Source organism: Mus pahari, chromosome 21 (assembly GCF_900095145.1).
Source record: "Mus pahari chromosome 21, PAHARI_EIJ_v1.1, whole genome shotgun sequence".
Classification (NCBI taxonomy): Eukaryota; Metazoa; Chordata; class Mammalia; order Rodentia; family Muridae; genus Mus; species Mus pahari.
Genome location: NC_034610.1, coordinates 43,244,228 through 43,249,838, shown reverse-complemented (window position 1 = coordinate 43,249,838; position 5,611 = coordinate 43,244,228).

Genomic DNA, 5,611 nt, shown 5'->3' with positions numbered 1-5,611 from the left:
ACAGCTCATAACTGCATGTAACTCTGGTTCCAAAGGACTCAACGCCTTCTCCTGAGCTCTTAGACACAAACACATAGATGTTGTGTGTGCACGTGCACACACATAGAAACATACACACACACATACACACACATACACACACACACACACATACACACACACATACACACACACACATACACACACACAGAGTCAGACAGAGACAGACAGAGAGACAGAAATACAGAGACAGACAGACAGACACATAATTAAAAATAGAGAAAATCTTTTTTAAATGATTTTTGTTTTAACTTTTAATTATAATGTGCCAGTTAAAACTTATTCATCATAACTCTACAGTTTCAGAAGTCATTCCTCTTCCCTCTGGGGCATGAATTTGAACACCTCCCTTTTAACTAAAAAAAATCTATCAATCTCAAATATATCTCCGTTTTCTAAACATATTTTGTTGCTGTTGTTTACTGTGTAGCCAACAAGTAAAGGGTGACAATGAAAGTGGATTTATGAATCGAGTTCCAGAAAAGAAAGTAGTAAAAATAAATCTTTAGATATCATTGTAAGAAAAAAACAGTACAACTACATATACCTTTAATATCGATCACAAATTATGATAAAGAAGAAGGCAAGGAATCCCAAAGTGTGCCGGCAACCGCGAAGACATTATAAAATCCCACTGTACAAAGCAGCCAGGGCCATTAGCAAAGTGGTATTAAAATGGATGGAAAGAAATCTCTGTGGGTCAGTTGAGTCTGGTCCATGTGCTTTTACAGAGTTGTGAAATCACACAGCGTTCTGTCACAGTCTGCTTTTACTCATCTCTGGGGAAGCCGCCATCTTTACCAGGATGCTCATGCCTGCAAAAGAAGAAGACTGGGAATTCTACACGCTTGTGAGAATCAAAGCAAAAGAGAAATAAAGGAACACTTCATAGCAACTTGGGAGAATTGAAAGGATGAAATTCAAACAGTTCTATCGTTGCATAGTTGATCCTCAAAAACCACTAATGAATTTCTACCGGCAAATTTCATGATATGTACAAAATCGCCACCAGGGCACTGGGGACTGTTAGTCGCGTGTTTATTTAGCAGGCAACAAGCCCTCCATTTAATCTGGGCATAGTGGCTCATGCCTGCAATCCTAGCGCTAGGGAAGTGGAAGGTCTAAGGTCACTTTGGTCTGCACAGTGAATTTGAAGCCAGCCTGGGCTAGAGACATTCACAAGAGGCCATCTTCACCATGTTGTTGTAAAATCACAGTGGTGGCTGACTTTCAGTGACTTTGTCTTTGTCCATTTGTGACCCATTTGTGACCTAGAGTAGCACCTTGGTTCCTGATGACTAATTTTTCTGCCATTCTCCATGTGAAGGAGCATCTTGCTGCCCTCCATTGATGCACAAGAGAATGAACTTTAATTGTCAAGCAGTCTGTATCTTTCCAAGAAGCATTAGTCCCATTCAATTCAGTTTAAAAAGGAGATTTATTCCCAAATAAATTTGAGTAAACTGTTTTATGACTCTTGCCTTGGTGATTCACACTGGGCTGAATTTTAAATTTTCTGAGCAGTCTGGTGATAGAGAAATTCACTTATAGATTATAGATTTGGGGTTGTGTTTTGTTTTGTTTTGTTTTGCTTTCAGGTAACATTTGCTAACGTTCCATGGAATTAGGGTTTACAAAGACTTCCACAAATGTACTCAGAGGAAAAGAAATCAGTTGAAAGTTCATTCTAAGCATACCAATGTGCAAAGATTTAGTATACAGAAAACAGTGCAAAGTACCTTAGTACTTCGTGTTGAATGCTCTTCTAGTTTGCCTCTTTGTTGCTGTGATAAACACACTGACCAAAGCCAACTTGGGGGGAAAAGGCTTATGTCAACCTAAACGTTACGGTCCACCAAGTCCTGGACCTTGCTCTGTAGACCGACCTTGACCTCAGAGATTTGCATGCCTCCATCACCTGAGTGCAAGTATTAAATGTCCTAAGCCTTTCTTTATCTTTTCACAAGATTTGAATACGTTCTGGATTGAAGCTCATTCCAGATATAGTCACGTTGACAAACAAGAAGAGCCATGACAATCCATCATCATATCTCCTTATGTCCAAAAGAAGACAATAACCAGGTCGTATTAATGCCTAACATGATATAACTATCCCTTGTACAACTGCAAATGCATAAATGATAAGCTTAGCTGGCTAAGATCTCATCACTCCCATACTCTGTTTATCTCCTTGAACACCGGATTTAGTTCCATTCCACTTCCTGGTGCCCCTTTAATACTTGAACCATACATCTTGTATTTTTCTTTCCTAAGCTTGCTATACTTGATTAAAGTGATCTTCACGGGAGTGAACCACAGGGCGTGGTCTATTGAGATTTCCTTTGTCAATGCAACCAATCTGAATCTCTTCACTTCAGAATCAGGCAGACTCTTCACACAGAGGCAAAAAGCAGCCACATTCTTCACCAAAATACCACACACACACACACACACACACACACACACACACACAACCTTTAGGCAACATATTAAAGCTTTTCTCCTTTGAAACCTCTTGAGCCAGGCTCCCACAGTTCAAATTAATCTCAGTACAATTGTCTTCCATGTTCCTACTAGTATGGCCCATTAAGCCCCACTTATAGCACTCCACTGCTTTCTTAATCCAAACTCTCCAAATCCACATTTGTCCTATTAAAATCATGGTCATGCCCATCATATCAATACCCTACTCCTGGTACCAACTTCTGTCTTAGAGTTTTGTTGCTGTGAACCATGACCAAGGCAACTCTAATAAAGGAAGACATTTAATTGGGGCTGGCTTACTGGTTCTGAGGTTCAGTCCATTATGATCATTGTGGGAAACGTGGCAGCATGCATGCAAACATGGTGTGAGAAAAGGAGCTGAGAGTTCTACATCTTAATACACTGGCAACAGAAGGGGACATTAATTACACACTAGGCAGGGCCTGAGCACTAGGAGACCTCAAAGGTCATCTCCATAGTGACACACTTCCTCCCTCAAGGCCATGTCCACGCCAACAAAGCCACACCTATTAATGGTGCCACTCACCATGGACCAAAAATTCAAACACATGAGTCTATGGGGGCCATACCTACTCAGACCAGCATAGGAACCATTTGTAGTTAAGGTTTCAGGTGGGGAGTAGTCCAATCCTTGAGAAACAGAGGTTTAATCATAAATAGAAATGAACCTGGTTTGACTTTATTGTAAGATGGCTTTCAAACCCAAAATGGAGTGAGGGCTTGGAGGCGGGGCCTTTGGGAAGTGATTACATAGGAGAGTGGACACTTCACAAACGGGGTTAGTGTTCTTATGAAGGGCGCCTCAGAGCTACACCTCACCCTGTCTGTCTTGAGAGGACACAGCAGAAAGATCAGTTCTGTGAGGAAGCCAGCTCTTGTCAGTTACTGACGTTGTGGAGTCCTTGACCTTGGGTTTCTTAGCTCCAGAGCTGTGAGAAATAAATTTATGTTTGTTAGAAGCTGACGAATTTATAATAGTTTGCTACAGCAGCCTAAAGAGACTAATATATCATTGACTCCGACGCTTAAGGTTGTGGCACTTCCACAGTGCCAGAGCAAGCAGGGATGGTCACAGGAAAATGTTTGGAGAGTAAGGGACTTCCAATGTCCCTTGCCATCTGACCACCTGCACCATCTGACCTCCTTCTCAGTTTCCTTAGACGCTAGATGGACGTGCCGTCTGAAGTTAAAAAATAAGAGGTCAAATCTATGTGGAAAAGGCAGGGGTTGGGGAACATTTTCATGGTATAGGCACACTGAAATTATGTACAGCTTATTGTACGCTGCTTATTATATGAAGTTCTTTATATGTAGTTGATGGTATTGAGTTGCAGATTCTTGTTACAGGAAACATAAATGAGAGGTTGGAACCATTACTGTATCTACAGTATAGATTCTACATGAAATCTTTTTTCCTCCTGATCTCAGATGCTGGCTGCCATTGGGTCCCAGGTACCTCTACCCCCATCCCCACCCTTTCCTTCCACATCTCCCATGTTTCCTCTTTACAGGGCTCTTGTGGCAAAGTGCCACAAGTAGAGTGGCCTAGACCAGAATGAATATACGGTCTCCCTGTCCTAGAGCCTAGAAGCCCAAACATGGTGTTGCTATGAATGGGCTTTTCTGGAGTTACCAGCGAGATTCTGCTCACGGTCCCATGCCTAGCCTCTGGTGACAATTGCTGACAATCTCTATGCCTAGCCTCTGGTGACAATTGCTGACAATCTTTGATATTCCTTGGCACCTGGCAGCATAATTTCTGACTTTGTGTGTACGTTCCTCATCTGAGTGGCTGCTTCATCCTAGCCGTTCACGTTACAAGGACAACAGTCATGTTGGACTAGAGGCCCAGCCATTTCCAATGTGATTCTCAACTTCAATAGTATTCAAAAAAACTTTAATCAAAGAAGAAAAAGAAAGATATGTCCTAGATACTGGGACTTAGAACTTCATTATATGAATCTTGGTAAGATACAATTCAACCCACAGAAGCAATTTATTTATTTGTTTATTTCTCAGTGTCTCAGTTTTCTCTCTTACAGAAATATCTTAAGGTTTCCATTGCTGTGAAGAGACACCATGACCAAGGCAAGTCTTATAAAGGCAAACATTTAATTGAGGCTGGCTTACAGGTACAGATGTTCAGGCCACCACTGTCATCATGGCAGGAAGCATGACATTGTCCAGGCAGAAATGATGCTGGAGAAGGAGCCAAGAGTTCTGCATCTTGATCAGAAGGCAGCTAGGAGGGGGGTCTCAAAGCCCACCCTCACAATGACACACTTCCTCCAACAAGGACACACCTACTCCAACAAGGCCACACCTCCAAATTCAAAATCCCAACTCAATTCTCCACAGAGATAGAAAGAGCAATTCTCAACTTCATATGGAATAATAAAAAAAAAACCCCAGGAGAGTGAAAACAATTTTCTACAATAAAAGAACTTCTGGGGGAGTCACCATCCCTGAACTCAAGCTTTATTACAGAGCAATAGTGATAAAACTGCATGGTATTTGTATAGAGACAGGCAGGAAGATCAATGGAAAAGAATTGAAGACCGGAAATGAACACACACACCTATGGTCACTTGATCTTTGATAAAGAAGCCAAAACCCACATAGTGGAAAAAACTTAGTGGAAATGGTGCTTGTCTAACTGTAGGTCTGCATGTAGAGGAATGCAAATCGATCCATTCTTATCTTTTTGTACAAAGCTCAAGTCCAAGTGGATCAAAGGCCTCCACATAAAACCAGATACACTGAATTAATAGAAGAGAAAGTAGGAAAGAGCCTCAAACACATGGGCACAGGGGAAGTTTCATGAATAGAACACCAATGGCTCAAGCTCTAAGATCAACAGTTGACAAATGGGACCTCATGAAACTGAGAAGCTTCTAAAGAAAAGTACAACATCTTTAGTTATCAGGGAAATGCAAATCAAAATGACCCTGAGATTCCACCTAACACCATCGGCCAACAGTGGGAATAGAGGCTCCTTGGTCTCCCAAACTCCATATGACCTAGCACAAGGCAAGGCCTGGGCCAAGTAGTGGGAGTGGGTGGGTAG